Below are 14,253 nucleotides of genomic sequence, written 5' to 3' on the forward strand. Positions count from 1 at the left end.
CCCCACCCACCGCTGCCCTCCCCCAGGCCCCTCCCATCCCCAGCACTCCTAGCCCAGCCTTCCTTCCTAGAGGGAGGAAGAGGAACCGTTTCCTTCAGCAACCCACACCCTCCTGGCTCTGGATTATGCAACAGCCATCTCATTCTTTCCTAAAACAAGGGCTCTGGGCAGTGACTAAATTTAAATTCTGGGCCTCCAAGCAAGAATGCCAGGGCTTCCTGAACTTTTAGGAAAATATAAAAGAACCTCACTCTCGGCACTGCCCCCCAGGCCTACCCTGGGGGCCTAGAACCCGCATTTGGGGAGTAGGGTCTTCCAGCAGCCCTGAGACAGTGGTGCAGTTGGCCAGGTAGGGAGGTGGGGCTTGGGGGAGCGGAGGAGGCAGCTCTCCTCCACTCTGCAGAGGCTCTGTGACCTCCTGCCCCAGGCTCTGCGCCCAGGGTGCAGAGCTTTGTCTTGTCCCCAAACCTGTATCGCTCTAGTTTGCCCTGCGCATGGCTCTAGCAAGGGCTTTTCTCTTGGGCTCCAGCTGCCTGCTCCTGAGTAAGACAGAAAGGCCTGTGGGAGGCTGGGATGGGGAGGACATGGCTGTGCTCCCTGCAGGCTCCCAGTGTGTGGTTTATTTTTATTTTTTATTGTTTGGGCTCCTCCTTTGTGAGTTATATTGCAGAAAAGCCCAATATTCTAGCCTCTCATATATACCACTCTCTTCTCAATACTCCCTCCTCCCCCTCCTCCTCCTCCTCCTCCTCCTCCTCCTCCTCCTCCTCCTCCTTCTTCTTCTTCTTCTTCTTCTTCTTCTTCTTCTTCTTCTTCTTCTCCTCCAATGAGCTATCCATTGCACTATCTTCTTATTTTTAAAAAAATATATTTTATTGATGTTTTACAGAGAGGAAGGGAGAGAGATAGAGAGTTAGAAACATCTGATCAGCTGCCTCCTGCACACCCCCTACTGGGGATGTGCCCGCAGCCAAGGTACATGCCCCTGACTGGAATCGAACCTGGGACCCTTCAGTCTGCAGGCCGATGCTCTATCCACTGAGCTAAACCAGTTAGGGCAATACTCCCTTCTTAAACTCCCCCTTACCCCTTGCCACATCTCTGCCATTACCACCACCCATAGAGATTTCCCCTGTTTAATGCTCCCACCTGCCCAGCATGGTCCCTCCCTGCAGTCTAAACTGGGTTGTACAATCCAGAATCACCCACCTCAACATTGCACTTCCCCTCTCTCCTTCCCTCCGGCATGGAAGTCCAGAGCTGTATGCTGTCAGAGCTGGGGTCTGACCAGGCTCTTTCTTGCAGACTGGGACTCATGAATTTGCTTCTCTTCCCTTTGGGAAGGCCTCCACCTCAGCATCCAGAGCAGGGATCTGAAGCACATAGTGGACACTCAGGATGGAGTGTGAGCCAAGGTGCAAACCCCTGGGAATCTGCTGGCCTGTGTGTGAGAGGAGTTTGCTAAAAGCTCCTGCCAGAGCTGCGGAAAGGCCCAGAGTGTGTTCAGGGTTCAATAGGCCCCAGGATAAATCAAAGAGGGCTTCCTGGAGAACAGGCGCTTACAACAGAGTTTGGGAGAAGAAATGAATACGGTGGAAGAGAGCGGAAGGTGGAGGGCGTCTCAGAGGGACACCCTTTGTGTAACAGATATGAAGGTAAAGTACAGCTATGTGTATATCCATGGGTTAGCACACGGCCTTATACTACCTAACTCTGTTCACGAAGAGGGCCTAGAAGCAATGGCTTCCCAACGGCAGTGAGTGCTCCTAGGATCTAGATCTTGGTTTCCAAATACCATTCTCCAATACAAGGAAACAGAACCTCTTCCAGAAGCAGCTGCTTCTAGGCTGGAGGCAGTACCATTCTCCAATACAAGGAAACAGAACCTCTTCCAGAAGCAGCTGCTTCTAGGCTGGAGGCAGTACCATTCTCCAATACAAGGAAACAGAACCTCTTCCAGAAGCAGCTGCTTCTAGGCTGGAGGCAGTACCATTCTCCAATACAAGGAAACAGAACCTCTTCCAGAAACAGCTGCTTCTAGGCTGGAGGCAGTACCATTCTCCAATACAAGGAAACAGAACCTCTTCCAGAAACAGCTGCTTCTAGGCTGGAGGCAGTACCATTCTCCAATACAAGGAAACAGAACCTCTTCCAGAAACAGCTGCTTCTAGGCTGGAGGCAGTACCATTCTCCAATACAAGGAAACAGAACCTCTTCCAGAAGCAGCTGCTTCTAGGCTGGAGGCAGGGAAAAACAAGAGAAGCTGGAGCGTCTTGTAGAATCAGAAAGTAAGGAAGCAATCAAAAGGATGGAAGCATATTAGAGAGGTATGAGAACCCATCTGAAAGAGCTCCCAGTGGTCAAAGCTGAAAAAAATTTGTGCAATAAAAGAAACAGTATTGGACTAAATAAGGTATAAAATAAATATACATGAATGCACACTGATTGTGTGTGAGGGCTGCTGTAACACAGTACCCTAAATTGTATTGTTTCACAGTGTGGGAGACCAGATGTCCAAAATCAAGGTGCTGGCAGGGCCACGCTCCTTCTGAGACTCCAGGTGGAACCCTTCTTGCCTTTACCTGGCTTCTGATGGTCACCATCAGTCCTTGGCTACTCCCTGAGCTGAGGATATAGGAATAAGTCTTTTCCCATGAAATGAGCTATTCCTGTTGGTCAGTCCTTCCTAATGTTTCCCCCATCTGCTCTTAAAGTGTTTCATTTCTATAACTATAAGACTTGGCCCTGCTTCCAACAAGATCACAGTCTAGTAAGAAGTCATATGAACTATTGATAACAACAATAACAAATAATATTATCTAATGCTTTCTATATGCAAGAACTGTGCTAAGTGCATTTGATCCTCACTATACATTTATAAGGTGTGTAATTTTATTTTTCCCATTCTTCTTCCCGTATGAGAGCACTGAGGCTTCAAAGAGAGAAGTGATGGAGGAGGGTTTGGAACCCAGATTTCACTTGAACCTCTATGACCTGCCTCACTGTCACCATCCCTCTCCTAATCATTTTGAGGGCTATTTTGGAAGGCTTTGCTTAGTACCATCTTCTGGGAAAATCTATTTCCAAAAGGCCTCTTCGTGGGCTGTGGGTTGTTACTCTCAAGGGCTTTTATTTTTAAATTTTTTAAATCCTCACCTGAGGATATTCTTCCCATTACTTTTTAGAGAGAGTGGAAGGAAGGAGTGGGGGAGAGAAAGTGAGAGAGGGAGAGAGAGAGAGAGAGAAAGAGAGAAAAGAGAGAGAGAGAGAGAGAGAGAGAGAGAGGTGAGAGAGACTGGGATGGGATGGGAAGTGAACCTGAAACCCAGGTATGTGCCCTTGACTAGGAATCAAACCCTCGACCCTTCAGTTTGCAGGCCAATGCCCTAACCACTGAGCAACCATCCAGGGCTCAAGGGCTTTAAAATATGTTCATTTAGACTTGGAAAACACCATTCCATAAAGCATTCTATGGTTACATTCTGAACCCTTAATATGTTGTAATGGCCAACACAGCCACCAGAATATTAGGCATCAGAAAGAAGAACATGCCCTAACTGGTTTGGCTCAGTGGATAGAGCATCAGCCTGCGGACTGAAGGGTCCCAGGTTCAATTCCAGTCAAGGGCATGTACCTTGGTTGCGGGCACATCCCCAGTAGGGGGTGTGCAGGAGGCAGCTGATCAATGTTTCTCTCTCATCGATGTTTCTAACTCTCTATCCCTCTCCCTTCCTCTCTGTAAAAAATCAATAAAATATATTAAAAAAAGAAAAGAAAAAGAAAAAGAAAGAAGAACATGGAAAGTAACCAGAAAACATTTCCAAGAGTCCTAATGGAAGTTTCCACTTGCCATTATTTAAACTGAACACATCTGAAACCATACTTCTCATATCCCCCCACAAACCATTCCTCGGCTTTCCTATTTTTTTAAATTGTCTTAAGTTTTATATATGTCTCCTTTTTCCCCAATTGACCACCCCCCCCCATGCTTTCCTATTTTTGCCACTGGTTTTATCACTCTCCCAATTTTCCAGTCATCCCTCACTCTTTTGTCTTTTCCCATGAAATGAGCTATTCCTGTTGGTCAGTCCTTCCTAATGTTTCCCCCATCTGCTCTTAAAGTGTTTCATTTCTATACCTATCTGATGGTTTAGGTTCTCATTGTCTTCACCTGTACCGTGTAATAGTTTCCTATGGGCTGCCAAGTTTTCAGACATTATTCTATACCTAGACAATTCTTTCTGAAATGAAAGTAGAATATATATAATTCATCTGCTCAGAAACTTTCAATGACTCCTATTAACTCCAGTATCGAGTCCAAATCCTTGGTTTTAAATCCTCCAGTTCTATAACCCCTATTATTACTTGACAAGAACCCCCTACCCCTTAACCAAATATGCTCTTTGAATTCAGACATCTGAACTTTTGCTCACAATCACATTCCTAATCTTTCCCTTCTTCTCTAATGGCTGAACCACTGCTCTAAAGAAAACAGACAAGCAAATCAACAACAACACTATCTATATATATAAAAGCCTAATATGCATTGTCCCCTCGGGAGTTCAACTGGGAGACCAGGAGTTCGATCGCTCGCTATAACGTGCACTGACCACCAGGGAGTGGCACAGAATGAAGGAAGGCCCCAGCTAGCAGCTGGAAGGCCCCAATCTGCCCTGATCGCCAGCCAGGCCTAGGGACTCTACCTGTGCACAAATTTCGTGCACTGGGCCTCTAGTGTAAGGATAAGAAGGATCAGGAACCAAGATGGCGGCATAGGTTAACGCCGGAGTTTGCTGCTTTGAACAACTACTTCGAAAGTGAAACCAAAAAACGGAAGGGACATCACCCAGAACCACAGGAACGCTGGCTGAGTGGAAGTCCTACAACTAGGAGGAAAGAGAAACGCATATGGACACTCAGAGGAGGCCCAGTGCTGAAGTCAAATTCTGAGGTGTGGAGTGCGCGGAGCGGGCTGGCAGTGGAGGGCGCGGTTGGCGTTTTCAATCGGGAGGGAGTCGCAGACTCTGAGCTCCAGATACAGGCGAGTCTTTAGGGACCCAGACTCAAATGGGAGAAGCGGGACTGCCTGGCTTCGGTCAGAGTGAGTGCAGCTTTCTCTCCGAGGATTGCAGCCGTTGCTGGGACTCAGAGAGGCAGAGCCCCTGGGGACAGGACTGAGAGCTGCCATAACTGTTCTCTCCGGCCCACCCTGTTGATCCTGTGCGACCCGCCCAGCCCAAGCCCTGCACAGAGGCATTTGCCGGATAGCCTCAGGCAAACGCCAGATTAGCACCTCCCTAGAGGACAGAAGTTCTCTCACTGCAGAAACAGCTGATTCTCATAGCCACTTGGCCTGGAGGTCAAACCCTCCCTGGTATTAACTACAAGACCGCACACAAAGACCACTAGGGGGTGCACCAAGGAAGCATAACAAAATGCGGAGACAAAGAAACAGGACAAAATTGTCAATGGAAGATATAGAGTTCAGAACCACACTTTTAAGGTCTCTCAAGAACTGTTTAGAAGCCGCCGATAAACTTAATGAGATCTACAAGAAAACTAATGAGACCCTCGATCTTATATTGGGGAACCAACTAGAAATTAAGCATACATGGACTGAAATAACGAATATTATACAGACTCCCAACAGCAGACCAGAGGAGCGCAAGAATCAAGTGAATGATTTGAAATGCGAGGAAGCAAAAAACACCCAACCGGTAAAGCAAAATGAAAAAAGAATCCAAAAATGCGAGGATAGTGTAAGGAGCCTCTGGGACAGCTTCAAGCGTACCAACATCAGAATTATACGGGTGACAGAAGATGAGAGAGAGCAAGATATTGAAAACCTATTTGAAGAAATAATGACAGAAAACTTCCCCCACCTGGTGAAAGAAATGGACTTACAGGTCCAAGAAGCGCGGAGAACCCCAAACAAAAGGAATCCAAAGAGGACCACACCAAGACACATCATAATTAAAATGCCAAGAGCAAAAGATAAAGAGAGAATCTTAAAAACAGCAAGAGAAAGAAACTCAGTTACCTACAAGGGAATACCCATACGACTGTCAGCTGATTTCTCAACAGAAACTTTGCAGGCCAGAAGGGAGTGGCAAGAAATATTCAAAGTGATGAATACCCAGAACCTACAACCAAGATTACTTTATCCAGCAAAGCTATCATTCAGAATTGAAGGTCAGATAAAGAGCTTCACAGATAAGGAAAAGCTAAAGGAGTTCATCACCACCAAACCAGGATTATATGAAATGCTGAAAGGTATCCTTTAAGAAGAGGAAGAGGAAGAAAAAGGTAAAGATACAAATTATGAACAACAAATATGCATCTATCAACAAGTGAATCTAAGAATCAAGTGAATAAATAATCTGATGAACAGAATGAACTGGTGATTATAATAGAATCAGGGACATAGAAAGGGAATGGACTGACTATTCTTGGGGGGGAAAGGGGTGTGGGAGATGCGGGAAGAGACTGGACAAAAATCGTGCACCTATGGATGAGGACAGTGGGTGGGGAGTGAGGGCGGAGGGTGGGGCGGGAACTGGGAGGAGGGGAGTTATGGGGGGGGGGGAAGAGGAACAAATGTAATAATCTGAACAATAAAGATTTAATTAAAAAAAAAAAAAGAAGGATCAAAGGCCAAGTGAACAGAGAGGGAGAAGAACTTAAGTTTGCCTGAAAGAATCAAAGAAGGCTTCACAAAGGAGGTGATGCTTTGGTTGATTGTTAAAAGGAGTAGAAGTTTGTGAGGGAGGGAACTAGGGGAAGGGTCTAAGCCAGTGGTTCTCAACCTTGGCTGCACATTAGAATCACCTGGGAATCTTTTTAAAATCCTGATTGCTGGGCCTCATCCTCCGGAAATTTTGTTTCTTTGTTACTAATGTTGTGGCCCCACCCCATAACAAAGAAACAGAATTTCCAGGGGATGAGACCCAGAAATCAAGATTTTAAAAAGATTCCCAGGTGATTCAAATGTGCAGCCAAGGTTGAGAGCCACTGGTCTAAGCAGGGGCAGCAGCACCTGTCTTTAACAAACACATGGCTGTTTATCATTTGTCTCTTCTTAACACCTCTTCCCCTATGTAAAATGGAAGTTGCAATACGTACTTTGCAGAATTGTTATGAGTGTTAGGGATAATCCATGTAACATACATGGTAGGCACTAAATAATTTTTTTTTTTTTGGTAATGAATGAATGAAGTGTCAAACTCAGTTCCTGGCACACACCAAGGTACTCAGTTTTTGTTGAATGAATGATCCTACCCTGGTTCAAACCTGTGGTGTCCACAGCTGAAAGTCTATGCTTTGGAAGGCCTCAGTGGACTAGGAAAGATCCAGAGAAAGGCAAGGCTCAGCAAGTTGGGATACCAGCCTTTGAGAACTAAACAAACAGATGAGGGCTCTTCGTTCTGAAAAGGAGGCAGAAATATTCAGCTTCAACTCAAGTTCAATAAATGCTTGTTTATTTTTTGCATAATTCTCACAGTGCTTCATTATGACATCCAGATAAGAAGACATATTCAGAGAGGTTAAATACCTTGCCAAAGCCCACACAGCTGGGTGGTGAGATCCACTGGAGTCCAAGTTAAATGCTCTTTTCACTTCAACACAAAAACTTTCATGATGTGGAAAAACATGAAGAGTTTGGCTAAGTTAAAAAAAAAAAAAAGAGTTTGGCTAAGTTAAATACAGTCTTTTCTCCCCTAAATTCTCTAAATACTCAAACCACATGTAATTTCTAGAGCAAGAGAGAGGTTGTTTTAAGATAAATAAAAGGGAGGGTTCTCTTCTATTGCGAGTGGAGTAGGAATAATCACAAGAAGTGTATTATGATAATCAGCACAGACTGAAAAAGGAAAGAAGTTAGAAAATAATAAAATGATAGATAAAAGATCGCTGGCAAGTCATGCAAAGACTAGACTGCTTTTTCAACTTCTTGAGCTGTGAGAATACCACAAGCTTAAGACTGGGCTCTTTCCAAAGGCAACCTGGGACTCTTTGAGGTCTGGGCAGGCCTGCTGTGCCCTCCCATAGCCTGTAATAAAACATTGGTTATAATAAATATTTCTTTTCCTCCCTAAAATTTTGTCCTGGGAATCTAGAATTTAATACTAGACAACCAGAGTAAGCTTAGGGAAATAGCAACTAAATCTCATACATCAAAATCAAATATAGCCCTGGCTGGGTGGCTCAGTTGGTTGGAGCATCGTCCCCTAGCACCAAAAGGTTGTGGGTTCGATTCCCAGTCAGGGCACATACCTAGGTTGCAGGTTCAGTCCCTGCTTGGGGCATGTGTGGGAGGCAACTGATCAATGTTTCTCTCTCACATCGACATTTCTCTCCCCCTCCCTCTCTCTCTAAAATCAATGAAAACATATTCTGGGGGAGGATTAAAAAAATCAAATATATGCAAAATTAATGTATTCAATAAATTATATTTCTGTATATTAGCAATGAACAATTGGACATTAAAATTAAAAAGAACATTTACAATTGTATAAAAATATGGAATACTTAGGGGATAAATCTGACAAAGGATCTGCACACTGAACACTATAGAACATTGCTGAGATCAATTAAAGAAGACAAATAAATGGAGGGATATACCATGTTTGTGGATTTGAAGACTGCATATTGTTAAAATGTCAGTTCTCCCAAAATTGGCCAATTAAAATCCCAGAGAACTTTTTTTTTTTTTTTTGGTAGAAATTGGCAAGGTGATTTTTTTTTAAAGTGTTGCCACAAATTCACAGTGAAATACAGTGAAAGCTCGCGATGACAAATTTAGTCTTTCTATTTCTTTGCTTTAAAGATTTTTAAAAGTTCATTTTCAGAGACAGAAGGAGAGAGAGAGGGACATTGATGTGTCAGTGAAGCATCAATCAACTGACTCCAGCACGACCCCCACCGAGGATGGAGCCCACAGTCCCAGCATATGCCCGGGAGTCAGGAATTGAAGAGGCCATCTTTCTGAGATCCAGCCAACTGAGCCATACCTGCCAGGGTGGCAAGCTGATTTTTCATATGGAAATACAAAGGATCATACCTGGAATAGCTCAAACCAACTTTAAAAAAGAAAAACAAGTCCTGGCCAGGTTGTTAATTGGAGCATTGCCCTGTACATTTAAAAAAAAAATGTTGCAAGTTCAAACCTGATCAGGGCCCAAGCCTAGGTTTCAGGTTTGATCCTTGGTGAAGGGTATGTAGGAAGCAGCTGACTGATGTTTCACTCTCACATTGATGTTTCTCTCTCCCTCTCCCTCCCTCTTTCTCTAAAATCAATAAAAACATATACTCCAGTGAGAATTTTTAAAATGTAAAAAAAAAAGAATAAAATTGGAGGACTGATATTACCTGATTTCAAGACTTATTATAGAGTTCTAGTAATCAAAACATAAAGATAGAACAGTGAAATAGAACAGAAAGTCTAGAAATATACTCACATATACACGGTCAATTGACTTTTTATCATTTTCTTAAATTTTTTTTTTACTTGCTCAATTGATTTTTTACAGAGGTGTGAAGGCAATTCAGTAGAGAAAGGATAGTCTTTTTAACAAATGCTGCTGGGACAATTGGATATCCATAGGCAAAAAATAAACTTTGATCCATATCTCACACCATATACAAAATCTAACACAAAATGAATCATATATCTCAATAAAGTTGTTAATACATAACCTCAATCTAATAATGAGCAATCAGATAAAATGAAACTGAGGGACATTATACCAAATAATTGGCATATACTCTTCAGAAAATACTGAATCACTGTCCCAGACTAAGAAGACTAAGAAGACAATGTGGGATCCTGGGTTAGATTTGGTACAAGAAAAAAGATTATTAGTGGAATAATTGGTGATGTTTGAATAAGGTCTGTCAATTACTTAACAGTATTGTACCAATGTTAATATCCTGGTTTTAATGATTGTACTATGGTTATGTAAGAAGTGAACATTAGGGGAAATTGGGTGAAAGACATGGAATTCCATGTACTATTTTTGCAAATATTTACAAATATAAAATTGTTTCAAAATAAAAATAATTTAATGAATTATAACTTAAATATAAAACTTAAAAACCATAAAACTGCTAGAAGAAACATAGGAGAATATCTTTGTGATCTTGGATTAGGCAAAGATTTCTTAACCGGTTTGGCTCAGCGGATAGAGCGTCGGCCTGCGGACTCAAGGGTCCCAGGTTCGATTCCGGTCAAGGGCATGTACCTTGGTTGCAGGCACATCCCCAGTGGGGAGTGTGCAGGAGGCAGCTGATTGATGTTTCTCAATTATCGATGTTTCTAACTCTCTATCTCTCTCCCTTCCTCTCTGTAAAAAATCAATAAAATATATTAAAAAAAATAGGACACCAAAAGCATGATTCATAAGTTAAAACTGGATAAATTAGACATCTTCATGATTAAAAACTGCCCTTTGAAAGACACTGTTAACAGAATGAGAAGACAAGCCACAGGCTGGAAGAAACTATTTGTAAATTATATATCTGATAAAGGATTTAAATCCAGAATATATTAAAAAAAACTTTCAAAATGTAATAGTAAGAAAAAAACCCTCAATTTTTAAAAATGGGCAAATGATTTGTACACTTCACCAAAGAAGATATATGGATAGCAAATAAGCATGTGAAAAAGATGCTCAATGTCATCAGTCATTGCCGGGGTCCTGCCCCAGCGGGTCCAGGGGTCCCCAAAGGTGACACGGAGTCAGCGAAGAAGGAATGACACGGAGACAGCGGTTCAGTTGATCAGCAGCCTAGCCAGGATCTCCAGCCAGGATCTCCAGCCAAGTTCTGGTCTGGATCTCCAGAGAGGTTCTGCTTAGGATCTCCAGCCAGGTTCTGTGTCCATGGTCTCTTGCTAGGTTCTCCAGCCAGGTTCTCCAGGTTCTCCAGCCAGGTTCTGTAGCCATGTTCCCTCGCTAGGTTCTCCATCCAGGTTCTGTCCAGGTTCTCCAGCCAGGTTCAGTCACCAGGTTCTAGTCAGGTTCTCTTGCCAATTTCTGTAGTCAGGTTCAGTCCAGGATCTTTTGCCATGTTCTCTCCAGCGAAGTTCTTCTGTCTCTAGAGAACGTTCTGTGTAGGTTCTGTGCCAATTTCTGTCTCTCTCCGTTCTGTCTTCTTACATCTGTATTTATACCAGTTGATTCCAATCCTATCAATCTCTATTTCAAAGGTTAGGGCGTTTCTTATCTCCATTCCAGGGAGTAAGGATTATGTAGCTTAAGCATGATTGTTCGTAGTTAAAGTGATTAATTACCCACCTGGCACTTAGTTAAGAGGTTTTATTCCCTCCCTAACTTCAGGGGAAAATCCCTACCTGGGGAAACAACCTTTCTCAGAGACCTTGGTTAAAACACATAGTGCCTAGAAGGTGAGCAAACATATTAAGAACAGTATGCCATATATGCCAGGTCCCTTGAAACAGCAAGCATGGACCAGCTCCCGGCAAGTCATTATGGAAATGCAAATTGAAACTACAACAAAATACCACTACAAACCTATTAGGATGGCTAAAATCTAAAAGAATGACAGACAATGCCCTCGCTGGCTTGGTTCAGTGGATAGAGCGTCAGCCTGAAGGGTCCTGGGTTCAATTCTGGTCAAGGGCACATGGCCGGGTTGCACATGGCCGAGTTGGGGGCAAGCAGGAGGCAGCCAATCAGTGATTCTCTCTCATCATTGATGTTTCTATCGCTCTCTCCCCCTCCCTTCCGCTCTCTGAAATCAATAAACACACACACACACACACACACACACACACATATGTATAAAGTTAAGTATACATCTACCTTGTAATCCAGCCATTTACTCCTAAGTATCTACTCAACAGAAAATGAAATATATGTCTATACAAACATGAGTGCAGCCTTATCTATAGTTATAAAAGCCCAAGCAACCGTTATGCCCAGTTGACCGAACGACCGGTTGACCAGTCACTATGATATGCACTGACCACCATGGGGCAGACACTCAATGCAGAAGCTGCCCCCTGGTGGTCAGTGCGCTCCCACAGCCAACCTCCTACGACCCCTCCCCCAGGCAAGCTCCTATCAGGACTGGGTGAGATGGCCCTGATCGCCCTGATTGCCCCGATTGCGGGCCAGGCCAAGAGACCCCACCCATGCACGAATTCGTGCACCAGGCCTCTAGTTTGTAATATTGTCCCAAACTGGAAACAAACAAATGTTCATCAATAAGTGAATGATAAATTGTGGTATATCCATACAATGGCATACTACTCAGCAATAAAATAGAATGAACTATTCATATACAGTAGGTCCTCAGGTGACGTCGGAGATCCGTTCCTACGGCGCGATGTAACATGATTTTCACCATAAGTCAGAACTCCCCTACATAAGCACCTACGTCACTCACATGGAGCACATACACAGCAGTAATGAAGGGAAGCAGTAAAAAAAAAAAAAAAAAAAAATTAAAAGAAAGATAACAATTCCTGACCTTTACTTGTGGTAAATAAATAATAAAAAAACATAAAGCACATATGTACATACGTTGAAATGATGGAACTTTTTTTTCTAAATAAATGGGAGATGGCGATGTAATCACGAAATGACGTATGTCGATTCCGACGTAACCCGTGGACTGTCTGTATACAATAATGTAAATAAATCCCCCCAAAATTATGCCGAATAAAAGAAGCCATACCTTCCCCAAGAGCATATACTGTAAGATTCCATTTATATAAAATTCTAGAAAATGCAAACTAAAGTAATGACAAAAGCAGATTAGTAGTTTCCTGCAGATGAAAAGGAGGGATTATAAAGGAGCATGAGTACACTTTTAGGAGTGATGGAATGTTCACTATCTTGATTGTGGTGATATTTTCATGGGTATATACAAAAGCTATCAAATTATATGCCTTAAATATGTATGGTCTATTATATGTCAATTATACCTCAATAGAGCTGTTTAATCAAATATATTTAGATAGCAAGCACAAATTTCCCAATTAGATTCTGAGAATGTCAACAGATTGAGGATTCACCAAAAGGCCAGCCCCATTTGGCACCTGAAGATGAGGAAATCCTGAGTAGAATCACCAACCATCAGTAACATTTCAGAAACACCTTCTGCCATTTCTCTCCGTCTCAGGCCCTCGCTAGCTAGCTAGTTTCTGGAGGGAGTCAGGAGACCCCGTCATGACCATGGACATGACTCTGGGAGCTGCCTGGCTGGTCACTCTTTAGCTGCCTTTGGGAAGAGCTGAGTTGACATTTGGAGTATTTTCATAGCTCAGGAAGAGGAGGTGGAAGGGAAGAAATGAAGGAAACAGAAGGAGTTGGCGACAAGTTGAGGAGAGTAACTATCCACAACTATGTAACTCAGGGCTTGAAGGGAGCTAAGAGAACACATGTTCAATACTTTTTTAAAAAAAAATAAGAATATCAAGATCTTGATCTTCCCATCACAGAATTGGGGCTCTAACCTAGGTTCTCAGTTTTTCATCAACACCTATTTCCAGCATGCCAGCGGTCACTGCTTATGGTGTAAGAGATGATGGCTTCTGTTTCATTCAACATTTGTGGAGTATCTATTTATGAGAATAGGATAAATCCCAGAGTCTGAAGTAGCTCACAGGCTAGCAGAGACAGGTCTACACACAGGTGACTTTCATAATACAAGTATGATTGTAATAAATGCTATAAATGAGGTGCAAACCACATAGTATGACGATACAGAGGGGAAAAACCTTCCGATTTGGAGAAGGGATTTGGTGATGGGAGGAAATCAAGGAAGTCCTCCCCAGAATGACAATAACACCTGTTTAGAAGGTACTCCATAAATGGTTGTATCCTTCATCTCTTCACATTATGACTCCAACCTCACTTTCTTATCACACCAGACTGCTTCGTTCCTGACATTCCAAATGTTTGGACATTCCGAAGTTTCATGCCACTGTGCTTTTTGCATTCGAAATTCTCTCCTGGGATGGAATGTCCCATAGTGACCAAAAGGTTACAAGAAATGGAGCTCGGAAGAATATAATGCAGGTAATAGTAGAGCTCAGGAGAATGTAAAGCATATAGTTACATTAAGCCCACAAACTATGGAGGCCACCTTCAGGCTCTTCATTTGCAAAAAAGAGAGAGAGAGAGAGAGAGAGTAATAAGATTCATCTCATAAGATAGAGTATATTAAAATGAATCCCCGCAAAGCTTTTAGCATCACATCTTGCGCGGACCACGGCTCAGGAAACAC

The sequence above is a fragment of the Myotis nattereri genome, assembly GCF_964212035.1.
Source record: "Myotis nattereri genome assembly, chromosome: 2".
In the NCBI taxonomy this organism is placed as follows: Eukaryota; Metazoa; Chordata; class Mammalia; order Chiroptera; family Vespertilionidae; genus Myotis; species Myotis nattereri.